General features: G+C 53.3%; 1 protein-coding gene across 3 annotated transcripts in view; it reads left to right on the top strand.

The window, feature by feature from the left end:
• Positions 1-16719, top strand: part of tna (Zinc finger MIZ domain-containing protein tonalli) — a 273408-nt gene that overhangs the window by 100406 nt on the left and 156283 nt on the right. For 2 of the 3 annotated variants that reach the window (XM_089581280.1, XM_089581281.1), the window contains one exon: positions 14966-15062. The exons of the other annotated variant lie outside the window; for it this stretch is intronic. The gene's annotated coding sequence lies outside the window, so the exon portion shown is untranslated. The remainder of the gene's footprint in view (positions 1-14965; positions 15063-16719) is intronic. 3 annotated transcript variants of the gene reach the window in all.

The raw sequence follows: 16719 nt of genomic DNA, 5'->3' as shown, positions 1-16719 counted from the left end.
CGCCGCGTGCGGTGCACGGAGTCATCGCGTGCCGCAGCTTAAGCTGGAAGACGCGACCGTCGCCCAGCGTCTGCGTCGCGGTGCGAAAGCTCGTCGGATAAGAACGCAGCCGCTGGCGTAATCGGGGGCACTCCTTGAAGATGAGGCATTCTCCGTCTAGACGGCGGCCACCATTGGTCATTTTTTTTCTCCACCACTTCCTTCGCTTTGGAAACCTGCCCTTTCCCATCACCCTTCGCGGATTCGGCGTACAGGACGCCCCGTGTCTGCAAGGGGCAGCAGGGACTCCGCCGTCAACTTTGGCGGATACCGAGAGGGTTAACCATTCCCTCCTCCGCGGCTCCCCGGCTTTTCTGCGGTGCCGGGATAACTGTCATCGCCGGCACCGTCTGGGCGCGTTACGTTTCCTTTGCGCGCGTTTAATGCATACCTCCCTTTCGCCGCCTCGCCGTTGGGCAACTTGCCGGCCCGCGCCGCCATCTCGGAAGGCAAAGCCGAGCTGTCTTACGCAACTCGATCGACGCGTGGCGGCAGCAGTGCAGCCGAAATCCTGTCGTTGGCACATCCATCTTACGCCAGCGCAAACGACACGCGATGTCGCAAGTCGCTTTTGTCTTTGGCGTCGCGAGCCCGAGTATTGCCGCCATCCGCGGCGGGATGACGACGATGCCGACGCATCCGCGCCACCCCCGCGGGAGCTTCGCGCGACAAGTGAAAGCATGGCCGGCCACCCGAGCAGCAGAGAGCGAGGTGAAGAGGGACACGGCCCGGAATGCGCGCGTTCTGCGAGGCCGCTCCGATTCTCCGCAAAGGAAACGGAATCGAAATTGAAGGTGCTTTCTTTTTCGGGTCCAAATGGAAAGTGGTGGGGGTGGTACACGTTTGCTTTGTATGTACACTCGACATCATCTGAAATGCCAGGGCAAATAATAGAATGAAAACCCGAAATATAGCTCCGGGCCGTGCCTTTCGCGAGCGTTCATGCAAATACTTAGGATGAAAGAGTGCTGTTTGATTTCCTCCTCTCTGCGTCTCTTTCCTCTGCACCTAGCGCCGCTGTGCGGTGCGCCTCCTCAACCTCTGTTTATTTTCTAACCTTTTATTTCTTTCTTTTGCAGCGCAGACTCTCAACTTTATGCAGCGATGCTGTGCATGCGCTGTAGCGACGTTGCTGCGCCTTTTCCTACATTCGGCGTGCTCGTTCGCTGCCGCGAGCGAAATCGGTCGCCGGGTTGCAGGCAAGAGTGTTTTGTCGATAGTCGGCGATGTTTTTAACTCTCGTTTTTTCGTGGTCGGGCATCCGGTGGAGCCGCGTCTATGTGGGCACACGCATGTGGCTCTGAGTGGCACTCGCTTAGGCGGCCATGTACACGTCGAACGCGTATTCCCCGCGAAAGTACCGTCTCAGGACACCGAAGCATGCACCTGCTCTCGGGGCGTTTTGAGTAGCAACTGCGCGGGTGCTGGGAATGTGGAGGAGTCTGGGAACGCGATGGCCTACACAGAAGCAGCGGGGTGGGAGTTAGTTGCGCACGAGGGAAACGCTAAGAAAATCTCAGCTGACAGCCTCGCATCGTCGCTCTAATTTCCTCTTCCTCGTTCTATCTTCGGCGAAACGTCTCCGCTCCCTCTCCCCGCCGAACGCGGGCTCGGCGCGATACCGGGTGTCGGCGGGCTCGATTAAGATAAGGAAGGATAACACGCTTACGCGCTTGTAAAATGCGCCGGAGGAGGCAAGAGTGGTTGAGGAGAAGAACAAGGTATGCACCCTCCCCGTCACCGCGGGAAGCGGTCGGGCGCGCGCGTACCCGCGCGGACAGATCGTGCTCGCGCTGACAGTCGGCTGTCACTGGGCGCCGGGAGCGCGAGCCCGCCTCCGCTGAATGGAGCGCGTTCGAGCGCGGCTCTTTCCCGACTCCTCTTCTCCGTGCCCTCGCCCAAGGGCCGACAGCTTGCAAAGCGACTTGCCCGGCGCGACACCTTCCTCGGCGCGCGTTTCGCGCCTCTGCTCTGCATCGGCGCAGGTGCTTCTTGCAACACTGCGCAGCCGCCGCCCGGACAGCTATTCTCGGTGTCCTCCGCTTCGCTCCTGCTGCCCGACGCTCCGTTTTTCGGCCGCCCGTACTACTGCGTCGCGGGGCCCCGTCGGCGGGGGCGAGAATGGTGGCAGAGCCGAAGGAGGACAAGTCGTCCCGCGGCCTCCCGTCGTCCGCCCGCCGTCACATCTCGCGGCGGCGTGTCGGCGGCGCGCGAGGTCGGCACCTCGTTCGCTCGCTTAGGTCGACGAGCCTCGCGAAAAGGCCGCGAAGAAAGAGCCGCAAAGTGAATGTCATTACAGGCAGATGACAGCGTGAGCGTTGTTCCTTGGCATGCCTTTGGGGAAAAGTGTGTCGAATGCGTGTGTTTGTTTTGTTTCGTTTTGCGCTCGCTAAAGTTGCCTGCCTTGAATGGGCCTGCATTATCGCTCGGAACCTTTGCGGTAGACAAGTGAAGATCTTGCTGGAAGAGTTTTTTAAATCTACATTTGAATAATAATAATGCTTTCCGCGCTTGGCAACGGTCAAAATGCCTCAATACTCGCATACGGCAACAGTAAGAAGAATGGAGGAAGTACTGCGGAACTGAATTTTTACCGCGAAATTTTACATTACGAGGAGAAACTTAGTAGCGACAATGGTAGTCGCGAACAGCGATCTCCAGCGAGACGCGTAATAGCCTGTCTCGAGCCGCATTCGGTAAGGACGGGCTTTTGCCGCTCGCGCGAGAAAGAAAAAAAAAAGCCTGAAAAAAAAAAAACGCCGAGTGAGGCAGCCACGACAACGCCAAGAATGCACGAGCGCCTGTTGCACAAGTTGTGAGAAGGAGGAGCGGCGCATGCCCAAGGCAACGCGAACTCACCGCGCATCTCGTGGCAGATCCAGTATACGGAGAACTTCGGTCAATGCCGAGCTTGCGAAAACAAGGATTCCGCGCACTTTGCATTCTGGGCAAAGAAAAAAAAATTGTATACGCACTCTCACGGAACATTCTCTGCGGAGCGCTGATCTGGATCAGTGCTGTTTTGGGGAGCTGTGCTGTCACAGTGTTGTCCCGCGAAGGATCTCTGCAGAAAAGAAGAAAGAAAACAGAGAGAGAAAGAGGTCAGAATGAACCCGTTCTTAGCTGACTGACGGCGGAGATGATGATGATAGGATATGCAGCCTGGAACTGTAGGCCTTGCGTTCATACCCGCTGACAGCGACACCCTTTAGTAGTTTCTGAATTTAACTACAGTACTACAACTTTAAGCTTTACGGTTCAATAATAGGGGTTAAATCATACGGGGACAAAACTGAATCACGTTAGGAAAAACATTGGCTATAATCAAGAAAGATTACACACGTCTTCTTCCGACGACTTCTCTTTTCGCACTGCTTCTTTATATGCCGTTACTGTTACTTCATGTTTCTTTGCACACCCGAACGTGTGTGAGAACCTCTATATAGGCGCGATCCATCATCAGATTAAGTCGGCGTCCGATTTACACACACTATTTCCGGCCACCGCACGCCATATACTCAAGTTGGACGTATAAGTGATATAGTGTGCGTCTTTAAGCCGTGGAGTGTTTGTGAAATTCTGCACGTGATACGCCGAACGCTTGCGCAGAACGTGAATTACAATATGCGTTCGTTGTGAGCAGAAGAGAAGGCCTGTTGCACAGTATATAGTCCATCTACGAAAGTCATTTCATTAATCGAAGGTAGCGGGTCACAATAGCAAACCGAGAGTGGTGCGCGTGAATCGAAATATATACATTTGGTTTTAACTGATTTATTAGCGATACTGTCGCTCCCTTTGCGCCAAAGGCCCCGCCGCGCTGGCTCAGTGGTTAGGGGGCTCGACTGCTGGGGATGAGATGCGAGTTACCCGTGTGCTGTGTGATGTCAGTGTACGTTGAAGAACTTCAGGTGGTCTAAATAAATCCGGAGCGCTCCGCTACGACGTTCTTAGCCTCCGTGTCGCTTTGGGACCTTGAATACCATACCATACCATACCATACCATACCATACCATACCATACCATACCATACCATGCCTTTGCGCCAAATAGGCAAACGAAGTAGGTGCCATATCGCCTGCCTGAAACTTTTGCAGAATTACCTGACATGTGCAGGGAAGACGTGAGTTCGTCACCGGGTAAGTGGGAACGTCATTATAGGAAGCGCGGGACAGGAAAACGCACCCTACACAGCGCACTGTCGCGACAGGCGTGGTGCCTTGTGGTGGAACCAGTATTTTTCAGGGAACAACTGGACTGCACGTGTCAGATGATCGAGAGCCTTGCTGAACAATACCCAGTGGGTTGGCAATGCTTCTCCGTGGACTCACTGCTCACCAGTCCTCCGTTAGGCCTGGCCCAGCTTGAAAAAAAAAAAAAAAAGACTAAATACGCCCCATAGAAATCCGCACGTTTAGTGCAGAGGTCGCTTTAAAGGGGTCCCGAAATGATTTCGATTGTCGTATTCTAGCGTAGCAGATTTGTAGAGGTGGCCTTTGCGGGTGTTTTGAAAGCTCTGGGTGGCCCCTATAAATTAGAAATAATTTTTAAAAATCGATGCGGCGGTGAGGAGTCGCCGTAATCGGTTGCGAGCTATTGCGACCGTAATTTTTTTTTTAATATTTATAAATTATGGGGTACACGCAGAGCTTTCAAATTTGACTCGAACACCCGTACCTCTACACATCTGTTGCACTAGAATATGCCCATCGAAATCAAGTTCAGGGTCTCTTTAATACCGAAAAACTGAGCTATAGGCGCTTATATATGATCTGAGGCAAGTGTGACTGCTTTTGGTCTGATCTATGGGTCAGTTCGTGGCAGCCTATAGGTAGAGGCTTTCGCACACCCAGTTATAATAGACGCAGCTCGTTCGGTAGCTCTCTGCTGGCATACCGCCTCTTCTACATTCGTCTTGCGGTTCGACACGCTGGGTATCGTTACCGTCCCCCGTCTGCCGAGATGTCCCTGCGGCTTGAAGGAGGCCAGACGTGTACAGTACCAGCTTACGCGCAATCATGTACATCGAGCGCCCGGCGCGAATTAATCCCGCGATTAGAATGGCGCGCTGTCCACGACCCCCGCGGCATTTCAGACGAGCGTGAGCGACGTCGTCTTGTGCAGTCCCGTGGCTTCGATCCGTGCTAAGGCAGAGCGGAGGGCGAAAGCGCCGAATGTCTCAAGCACTCACGCAACCCCTCTTTTTTCATCCTGCTCGCGCCATACACGCAAAGAGAAAACTGACGAAATGAGCGCAAAGTGCGCCAGAGCGTTTCTGAGGAGCGCGCCGCTTTCGTGTTTCTCCTCTTTTCTGGTCGCGAAACGCGATGGGCGAAAGAGAATATATATCGCCGTCTCGAGTTCCAGTCGTGTGCGCGAAGCTGACGCTGTATAGGCGGAATTAAAAGTCGCGAGGATGCTACGCGGACGAAGCAGCGGAGAAGCGAGGCTGGGATATATCTTGTTAAAAGCTAGATGTCTCAGATATTCGGGCGCGGTATGCATTTCGCCGTTTTGCTTTTCCCTGCGGAAACCCGGCACGGCGGCAGACGGGCCGCGCCGTTTGCTTTCGACATCGGCGTCGCAACTACGTATACGCGCGCGCGCGCCGGCAAAGTGTACGGATTTCTCAGCGCCCAGAAAGGGATCGGTTTAGTTTCTTTTTTCTTCTGCGTCTCTTTTTTCCTTATCATTGCTATTGGCCCCAGCGTGAGCTCTGGGACGTTGAGTAATCGATGGAGTTTCCTTTTCGTCGTATAGTTCTTGCGGCCCGTTTCGCCCCTTTTCGCTTGTTTGCGTGTTTGTTTGATCGTTTGCTTTTAAAGCATCTCTAGCTTGGTTCTCCTTTCACTCCCGCTGTACGACTCGATCGAACGGATTTCGATTCGCGCGTTTCTCTTCTCTGTCTCTGCAAGCCTTCTCTTTTCTCTGTCTCTGTCTATCTCCCACTGCGTATGACTGCGCGCGAGGGTTCCCAGAATTTGCGAGAGCGTCCAAGTCGATCAGTATAGGCAAGGTGAAGGCGCAAAGTGAAAAGCACGCATCGCGCGCGTACGACGAATGAGAGCGGACGCCAGAGATGGCCGGGGTGCGCCACGTCTGGGAAGAAGGGATCTGCAGGGAAACAGGTGGCGATTCGACGAATGCTGTCTTCGAGGTTGCTGCTCCATGGGCAGGAAGCAGTTTGATTCGTCCGACTTCATTCAACTGCGGCGATTCAGAAGACGTTTTAGTCTCGTCGCTCTTCTCGTCTAGACTGCACGCTCACTTCGCGCCAAAGGTGTGCGGAATGGGAATAAACGCGGCTGGATTTCTTCAGGCGCGATTGCTGTCGCAGTCGCCGAGATTTCCTTAAATGAGCTGAAAAGTGAAAGTTATTAACCAGCTGTGCTTCATGTATTAGCGTGGTGTCGATCAGAGCTGTTGTGCTTGGCTTACGTATGTGGTCGTCAGGGTGTAACGAAGCCCCAGTGCATACTTCCACCCTGTTCCTGTTTTCGATGCGGTGCAAATTAGCTGCAAGACATAGAACGTACCCTTGTAGACAGCTTGTTTTCCGTCGTTCTTTCGACTAAAGGCGATCGGCTCCATCGTTGTATATCGTTCAAGAGTGCCAAATTGACCACGTGTCCTTCATTGTGATGGCGAAGCATGAAGAGCGCCTATTCTCACGCAGCTGACCGTATGAGCATAGTGCGCATATACTGTCGAAGCGGGATTCGCTGGTACCTCAGATATCGATGTCTTTGGTGGTCGCAACTGTTTGTATCGTGTTTCTATCGCGTTTAAATTTATGCCTAGTACTTACTACGGTGGTAGCGGGAAACGTTATACCGAAACTTAGCTTTCATAGTAGGTGTTCATGGTCTGAAACGTCTTGGCGAAACAGTCGCATCTTGATCGTCGCATCTTATACATTCGCAGTGCCGTTCGTATCAGATCGCGCGAAAATTAGTTAATTAAATCATCCTACCCCCTCTCGTTGTCCTCATCCAAGGCAGGTACATAAAACCTTTGTAATTCAATCACAAACGTATCTGTTGTATCCGTTCGCTCGCTACTTAATTAGCGACATTTTGCAAGCACGCCAGCTACAGACACTAAGCCTTCCAGCAGTTCGAATATTTTACGTTTGCATGGCGGAAATTTGAAAGCGCAATGGAGACGAAAAAAAATTGATAATTGAAGTCATCTCGTTTTTTAAAGCTGCTTTAGCCGCATAAGCTTGTACGTTTTTAGCTGTAACGGGATGCGCACAGCTTCGGCGGCGAGAGAGGGTGACGCAATTTTCGCAATTACGTTCGGTCCCTTTAAATCGTTTCTTCATTCTTTTCTCTAATTGCGCTATTCTCGCTCCACTGGTCTGCGTTACGTCACCGCTGCCGAATAGCGAGGCCGCGATCTGGCGTGTGCGCGTTCCGCCCATCAGAACCGGTCCTTGCGATCTAGGAGGAACGAAGTGGCGAAAGTGAAATTGATTGTAACCAGGCGTATAATAAAGAAAAATCGCGCCCTCATAAAAACGGCTTGGTTCCTTACAGGTGAACAAACAAGCAGACGAAATGCGTAACCATCGCGTGTATTTTTAACCGGCTCGAAGAAACGTTTCGTGATTTTCAAAAGCCGAAGAAACATCACACGCGAGGAATTGAACGCCCCGAGGCATACAAGCAAAGTCGGGGAGATATCGATCCTCTGTTTTCGTTTTCGTGTTTTTCTCGCCTCTCGTCCCCCCTCCCTTTCCCTTACCTCTTCTCTCTGTCCCTCTATTACGCCGCTGCAGTTTCGTTCTTATTCCGCTACTCGGCGATATGTTGCTGCCGCTGCTGGAGTGTATACAAGTATTGACGGTGCGCGGTCGAAACAACCTTTCTGCTTTTTCTTTTTTTTAATCTTTTTTTTATATGTCTCCCTGTGTGCCCATAGCCCCGTCTGCGCGCGCGTCGCACCCCCCCCCCCCCCCCCCCCCCCCGTTCTTCGGTCTCTCCCCTTTTCGCTCGCGCGCCCTATATGTTTGTCCATATTTACGAGAGAAGTTTCTCTCGCGACGTTTTGTTCCGTTTCACCGTCTTCTCTTCATTAGTTTCTTCCGGTGGCAGCCTTTTATCATGATTTCTTCTCCCTTTCAGACATATTGGCGGCGCGTACATCTCTCCCGCACAACCGCAGCCCATTCGAGCGCCATTCCTTTCCCGGCGTATGATCGACGCTGGGAGAGGAATAGCCCGACGAAAAAAATTGAGGAGAAACGAATGCGAAAGGCGGAAAGGAAGAAGAAAAGAAAAAGAAAGGGGGCAGCAGGAGATGGGCGCACGCGCGAGTTTTCGTGTGCGGTCGGATTCGAGCGATACGCCGCCGCCGGTGCGGTGCCCCGCAGCGGCGTTCGTGATCGGGGCTGGTTCGCGCATCGGGCCCGCGCGTATATAAGTGTGCGTGCGTGTTTGGCCCGGCATGCACGTCTGAGAAATCCCATCGCTTGAGCGGCGGCTACCGTTTTTCTCAGCGAAATGGCGCGGTCGCGCGGACAACGTGCGCGTTCGAACCAGGAATACCAGCTCTCTCTTCTTCCTGTTTCGCCTTCGTCTGTTCTCGGCCTTTTTTTGTTTCTCTCTCCCGCGCGCTCTCTGGCAGCGGCACTGTTCCTGAAATGGCGGCTCCTATTTTCTTATCTCTGCCTCGTTGCTGTGCGGTTTTCTCTTCTTTTTACTTGTTCCTTTTTCGTCGCCCCTGTTGCACTTGGGCTTTGCATTCCGGCGCGCGTGTTCGCCGCGAGAAAGCTCAAGGGTTGCTCTCTGTATGCGGCGCGGCGCGACAGCCAAACGGGCGGCAACGCCGGGGCTTTTGATCTGCCCGCCGCGGAGACGACGACCGCAGACGAGCGGGCGAATCGCCGGACGCCAGCCTCTGTACGTGCGGCGCACGAAGTGGCCGATGCAGGACGGGGAAATTAGTCCCGAGACTTTGTGCATAGCCTCGTACTGTCGTTTCCGACTCTCTGCTGCGCACTGTCTCCGATCTGTGTCTCGTTTCACCGGGCGACCCGTCGGGATGGCTAAGCGCCCGTGGAACTCTACCGCTAGAACACGGAGAAAGAGAGGGGGGGGGGGGGGGGGGGGGGTAATAGGAGAGGCCCTGACGTCACAATTTTTGATGCCTAATTGACTAATCGCCCCCTGCTCCGGCTTGCATTGCTGAAGCTGCCCGCTATACCACAAAATGGCGCCCGGGACGTCACATCAATTCGTCTGTTTTGCATATCGCACGGACACTACGGTGTCTACCACGGAGTGGCGCGATTTGACAGAGTAGCTGTCAATCCATAAACATCGTAATTACAACCAGGGACCTACCCGCAAGTCAAAAAGTTACCTACTAGAATTTAGTTAACCAGCTCACTAGTTATTATTACTAACCTGCTTTCTGACGTCCATCAATACTGGAGTTACTCTGCCGAAAAAGCCATCTTTCTCCATGAAAAAGCTTATTTAAAAAAAAAATGGCAGTCGATTTTCGCAGTTAGACCAAATGCGAATTAGGTACATCAGCGCTTCGGTTTTCACTTCGGTTCCGATTTTCGGATCCATTGTTCACAGATGAAAGTTGTTCGAATAGCGACAATGTGTTAATGTCCATATATGTGCGGAAGTGATCATTCTCTACATCCATAGGTCCCCTGGGAGTCCTCATACCACTCCTTGGGCAGTGGTGTTCAGCTGTAGCGAAGCGCCACTGCCCTGCGATGACTGCTGCCACCGGTGGGGCTTATGAGACCCATGTTGCTCTTCCCGAGCAACTTCTGTTCTGCCAAGGAATCCCGTGTACTTCCCTGCTCAAAAGCGCGTCGCCTCCGGCGCACTCTTTGTGAAGGAGCTCGCATATAGCTAGGAGCTTTCCTATGTTTTCTTTCCTCCATACGCTAGACGGATATACCTGTCCAGCCGGGTGCCTGTTGCGCATGCGCAATGGTAAGGCGATAACGCCCGTCTGCCGCCCTGCATGCGCAGCAGGCGGCCAGGTGGTCCAATACCCGTCTGCGCTAATACGTCGCCGCCATGTTTAAACAACTTCGAAACGCCTATAGTCGGATGCGAGTAAAAAATGCAGCGGCGAATGCGCCTCAAAGGAGGCCCTTCAGCCAATGGCGTCGACCGATTTTCATGCCGCCGTGGTTATTCCCGATTCATCCGCCGCTCCCTGTGATTTCACGCAAGCCAGCACAAGGGGGAAAAGACCGACGCCATTGGCTGGAGGGCCTACTTTGAGGGGCATTTCCCTCTCCGTTCTTATCCGACTGTATATACAGGAAAGAAAAGGAGACTGTCCTTTGTCCCCGCGCCGTTGGCTTCTGAGTACTGTTAGTCGGATACGACTCAAGAACGAAGCGAAAAGTGCTCCTCAAAGGAGCCCCTCCAACCAACGGTTAGACCGATTCTCCCCCTTAACCGATCGCTTAGGACCTGCTAGCGTGAAGTCGCAGGGGGTGGCATCCGCTTGTGGGTTGTGGCGAACCTATGGGAAATGAATACTTCATATAAAAAAATCATTGTGTAGTCCGCTCAGTGTGTGTTATCCGCATCTCTGTGATGCCCGAATGTGCCCCTAGGGTGCCTAAGTAAATAAATAAATATGACTGAAAGGAGTGGGTGGGAAAGGAGTGCGAGTGGCGTATAGTTTCATTTTCTTACTGGGCGTTTTATTTCGCTTGGGGAGTTGACGGAGTGGGACAACTCTGACCATGCAGCGAGCAGACGCAGTGAGCGTAAGGGATGACACGCCATACTCGTATGGTTCTCTTTTCGGTGGTTCTTTGCGCTCTCGTTGGCGACGGCTGCGCCACTTTTGGTCGAGTGAAATTCGGCTTGCGAAAAGAGCGAGGCGGCACCAGCCTTATTCCCGCACCACCATGTTGCTGCGTTTTGGCAGGCATCCACTTCCTGAAAAAAAAAAAAAAAGATAGGCAACTTTTTCGAGTCTGACTAGCGAGAAACCAGTGAAGAAGCGAGCGCAGACTGTTTGCGCAAAAGACCATTCACTTCAGGCATTCCCTTCTCTGCGCTGGCCGCAACAGAAACAAACCCGCTGCAGTCCTCTCTCTGATGTGACGGAGGCGAAAAAGAAAATGGGAGCCGGGAGGATTGAGGGAGGAGTTGTGAAAGAGGGAAGAAATGCCTTGAAACCCCATTGCATTCGCTTGGAGATTGCAGTCCCGAGAAAGTACCTTGGCTCTCCCATTTGACTGGCGAGTGCGCAAAGACCGGAGAAAGAGGAGGGGGTCGAATGGAAAGCAAAGTGCCGAAAGAAAAACAAAAACAGATATGCCGAGACGAGATGGACCGAAAAGAGCGCCACGGGGGCGGTGGAAAAAAAAAAAACGAAGAGGAAGGGGACGCAAATCCCAAAGCGAATAGTGTGGTAACTGAAGTAAGCACCCCGAGCTCTGTCCGCCGATTTCCAAGGGAAAAATGAGAAGGGAGGGAAAGCGAAAAGGAGAGAGCAGGGGAAGAAAGAAAAAGGGGGGGGGGGGGATGAGAAAGGCAGCATAGCTAGAAACAGCTTTGGTCGATAACAGGATGGAGCTCGGTCTGGCAACCCCGTGCCACAGGGTTGCTCTCCCGCGCCTCTCGATTGCATGACCGAAGTGGCTGGATGGTGCTTACTTGGTCTGCCTCTGCACTGGGGCAAAAAAAGAGGGAGAAAAAGCAGGGGCGAGGGTCGGCCTGGGAACGAGCCCTGGCAAGAGGAGGGAACGTGGGTTAGTCGACACGGCTAGAAGGAAAAAGAGGCTCAAACGGCGAAGAAACAACGCAATGTTCACAGACTGCGTATCGATTGGGGAAAGGAGCCGACGCCCGGTCTTCCTTATTTCGCTTTCTTTCGCGGCTCTTGTCCTTAGCTTTACTTTCATCTGGGCGCTGCTAAGCTCATTCTTCTTGTTCCCGGATAGGGAAACCTTTCTGGATTGGCTCGGTCGGCGTCGGTTTAGCTTGTCTTTGTCTCAGGGGCTCCGTCCCGGCTTGCCTTGAGACGGGCGCGTGCGTGAGTTTGTTTCTGGCTCCCTTGCGGCGGGAAGATCTGGCGCCTTGGTTTCGCCCCCTTTTCGCCTCTTCTGGGCTGCTTGTGTTGTGCTCACAGGGGCGGCTGCCATTACTCCCTCGCCCTCTCGCTTATAACGGTGCCGCCCTCCTTCCCGGCCTGCTTGCGCGCGCGTGCGTGCTTCGTCTGTGTCGTCCGTTTCCCGGGGGCCAGAACGGAGCGACTTCTCGACGCGCTGCTTGCTCTCCCTTTCCCCCTCGCTCGCTGGGGAAGAAAGAATCCGGGACTGCTCCCTTGTTGCTTCACGGGCGCGGGGTGCCTTTCGGGCCATCCTATTTATTTGTTCCGGTCGAAGCGGCCCGCGTTGACCGCTGGTCCGGGCCGCGCTCGTCCGTCGCGCCCCCTCCCCCTCGCGCGGCTGGTCGCGCCCTTTCAGCGCGCACTTCTTGGAGTGGCCTCTCGGGCTGCGCTGTCGGTGGCCGCCGCGACTGACCGGTTTGCCGGGGACCCATTCACCGGCAGCCGAATGGAGGCCATGGCTCTGCTGCTGCTTCTATCGGGCCCGTGATGAAACGGAGCATCTTCTAACATGTGAAACGCGGTTCATTGACTTCTCTTCGTTATCTCGGTTGCAGACGACGGATGAGAAGCGCGATTGCGATTATGCTCTCATCTTAAGCGAATAAAACGAAACTCTTCACTCTTCCTTTCTTTCTTGGGGGGGGGGGGGGGGGGTGCGCTTGTTGTCACAGAAAAACACACAATATGTTTTTTTTTCTAGTTTTGGTCTCGGTGCTGAAGCGGAGCGCCACCTTGACAAGGAAAACTAGTGTGTTGGTGAAAGCAGATGTTCAGTAGGAAGTAGCATGTAATACCGTTATTATTGCCGCATTCTCTTGAAGCGAAAGCTTCACTACGGGACCTCGGGCTTCAATCGCGGACCGTGTAAATTTGAACTTCAGCTGAGTTAAGAGGTCAAACCACGAAAAAGAGGAAAAGAAATTTAATCAATATCCATGACTGGGAGTCGAACTCACGGTTGCGCGAAGAGATCTCCTTTAAGGGCCGCTTAGCGAGACCATTAGGCTATAAAAACAAAAACATTAGGCTATCCCCGCAGCCAACACGCCTCGTGTTAAACTGCACCCCACTCTCGCGCTGTGCATTGGAGGGCGTCGTCTTCATCAACTTCTATCTGCTCCGTCCCGCGGCTCTGCTTGCTCACCATCGTCTTCTACGCGGTGCTGTCGTTTCGCTCCGATTCGAATGTAGTAAACATTCTCTGTACTTTTTTTTTTCTTTTTGCGCTTTGGGTGAACTTGACTATCATGGTCAGCTCTACAACTCACCGACAAAGAAAATTTCACTCAGTGTAGTGCCGTACGGTGTTGGGCCAGGTTTGGCTCCTAGAACCCAATATCACGAAGCTCGTCTCTTGCGTTTGGCTTCGCTATTCCTGAACAAGACATGGTGTACAGAAAAATTAAGGAGAATATGTCTTCACAAGTTCCTTTGATCCAAAGGTCTTCATCCCAACGCTGTAGTTCAGTGTCTGAACTGTATACAGTTCTCATATGGGCTTTATGTGAGCGCGACATCGCAGGCTGAATTTGTGTCCGCAGAAGTTGTCGCATTTTGAGAGCAGGAACTCTCATGCATCGACAGGCTGACTGCATTAACTATGCAGTCAGCCTGTCGGAAAGGCAGCCATGGCTTTTAGCTTGTCCCAATGTTACACAAAATATAACGGACCTCTCAAGAAATCTGGGAGGAAAGCCTGCATGGAAGAACGATATCGGTGGCGGCCACGGCATTGCGCAGCTTCGCTTGGTCTGGTTGGTGTGGTCGCAACTAGTTCGGAGGGCCGACTGTCGGGATGCGCGTGTTATGCGCAAAGATGTCACCGCGGCACAATCGTTCTTCCCTGTAGTACTTCTTCGCTGAGTGTAGACCTTTCTATCATGTACACGCACATGTAGAAACACCTCCTCTCTGGACTGTTGCGAACCGGTTGCGCTACCGCTTCCACCGTGCTAGCGTCAAAGCAGCATGGCGACGCACGCAGAGCGCTTTCTCTATCTTTACGCCAATACCGACATCGCCAGCTGTCAACAGCTCATGCGCAGATGGCTCCGAGGGACCGTGTGCGCTCACGTCTGGTCCGCACCTGGACGGTCGGAGTTATTGCGCATGCGCTCTTGGCGGCTGACGCTGTCGAAAAACGGCAACGATAGCAGTGTATGCTATGCTAAAATTGGCAGTGGTTTAGCTCTGGTTAAACCTGGAGGATTGCGAAAGCAACCAGGATAGAGCGAGAGAGAGAGAGGCGATGGAGAGCGCGCGGCAGCTGCGGCGGCACCTCTGAGTCACCCGCGCAGCGACGGCGGCGGCGCGCCAGCTGTGCGCCGTGTGATGTCACTGCTCCTCGCGCATGCGCAGTATGGCCTTTCGTCAGCTCCGCGAAATGGCTTGGCGACTCGTGCAGTGTTGCTTTCACAACAAAACTCTCTGTTGTCCGGCGTTCGAATAACCTTACCTTTCTTTATGCACAGAGAACGCCGGGTGTTTTTACTGTGGTTGTCGCTGATTCGAGTGTCGCTCGGATGTGCGGATCTGCGCGCACTCTTGCAGTGAGGAACAAGCGTGCTTCCGAAAGCATCTGAATTTGGCGATTTTTCCATATCACGATGTGCTTTGACGCTTCAAAATGTTCCCGCTAGGTTCGCGTAGCGGCACATGGCGAACAATTGCTCTGGGGGAGTCGCGACAATGGCTGTCGCCGCCCAAAAGACTACGCGGTGGTGGCGTTTCCGCGTGCCGCGCGCATCAGCGCGGTAGGATGATCGCGGCGCCTTTTTGTCGCCCCCTGACTCCGGCTCTCCTCCTCCCACAGAGCACCTCCGTGCGCCTTCCCACCCAAGACTTCCGGACGGGATGAGAGCGTGCGGCCTGTAGAGGAGGCGCCACTGCTGCTCTACACGGACCAAGCTGTAAGCTCACCCCTTAATATATATATACTGCACCTCGCAGTATCCCGCATTCTGATGTGGGTAATTATCAGGCAGGCAGGGCAGGGCAGGGCAGGACAGGCAGGACAGGCAGGACAGGCAGGACAGGCAGGACAGGGCAGGACAGGGCAGGGCAGGGCAGGGCAGGGCAGGGCAGGGCAGGGCAGGGCAGGGCAGGCAGGCTGGCTGGCTTTTATTGCCATAAGGTGCCAGTCGAATGCAGTATACCGTCACCTGAGCTGAGTCATGGCTGTATACACTGAAAATACTACCTAGGAAGAAATATTTATATTATAGAAACCATAAATGAACGTTATTCCTTTAACCCGAGTGATGCATCACATCACTTCTCTGCATTTCCTGTTGTTTTTAGGATTCCGTGAAACCACTCGTCGTCTTTGAAGCAATGTGGCCTATCCACATTGAATGCTTGCACGTTATTGAGAGATGAGGACTATATCCCTGGACAGTAGTCTTGGAATAGCCTAAAAGCGCCGTGATGTTGCCATCTCGTCTAAGAGCACGGAAGCGGACCGGCTGGTGGCAAGCGCGGTGCGTTTTGCGCGACGGATAACGCAATCAGCGCCAGAAAAAAAAAAAAAAAAAGCGCCGCCTGACGACGGGCGTGTGAGTAATGCACTACGAATGAAAAGACCAAAAAGTACGAGCTGGCGTCTTTGCAATGTCCCCTTGCGAGCAGGATTTCCAGACACGGTACAAACAAAACTACATAACGAGCTGTGAATTTAAAGCAACTCACCGCCAACTTCCTCCTGAAACTTTGCGGGCTATTCAGAAACAGATGGTTGCTATGTTGCTTAACGCAACAAAAGTGCACTACTGCTCCAGCACCACAATACCTATAATTCAACATCAGCCGGTGAGTATGAAGCTAGTATTGCGACGAGTTTTTTTTTAATTATTATTATTTTGTTATGTGGCGCGCGCGAATGTGGGCTGGAACCTTCACTATGCGCTTTACCAGCAGTGCGTTTTGCATACACACAAGCGTCTACTTCGGTTTTAGTTTTGAAGCTATACGTGTCTCCTCGGAAGCCTTCGAATCCGTAGTTGGGAGGTGAGCATACGTCGATGACCCGGAGCCTCAGCGGCTCCTAATTCCCAGGTGCATTTATACTGGACCCTGTACCCTACGTGCGCCGCACATCAGAGGTAAAGCCCTTTTTCTTACGCTGCTAATGCGGCCTGCAGCGCGTAGTCGAGTCACGCCTGTCTCACCTTCGATTCCCAGCAAGCTCGTGTCAGTTGGCAAGCCGTGGCTACTTCTAGACTCGCCCATATTAGCGCGCATATTGTCGATCCGACTGATGAAAGATCATCAAGACTTGATCGCCTCTCTCTCTCACACACACACAAACAGTAAACACGTGCTTTTTATTCACGCTTTCTTCCAATGCAGCTAATTGTGCGCTTTCTCTTGTATGAGCCCAGCGCACGTGAGACGCCGAAGTGGAGACGAAACCGAGCAACCTCTACGGCGCCCAACGAGCCTGATCGACCGACCCTTTCGAGCGCGATCTCGATCGCTATCTAGCGTGCGCGCTCGAATCCCGGCCGGGCAGCGCCGCGGCGACTTCCTTCGCGCGGCGGCGGGTCCGCGCTCGCAGTCAGACCTAGT

This window comes from Amblyomma mixtum, chromosome 3 (assembly GCF_055824585.1).
Source record: "Amblyomma mixtum isolate Tamu chromosome 3, ASM5582458v1, whole genome shotgun sequence".
In the NCBI taxonomy this organism is placed as follows: domain Eukaryota; kingdom Metazoa; phylum Arthropoda; class Arachnida; order Ixodida; family Ixodidae; genus Amblyomma; species Amblyomma mixtum.
The sequence above is the reverse complement of the archived record's forward strand: the minus strand, read 5'-3'. Positions and strand labels throughout refer to the sequence as shown.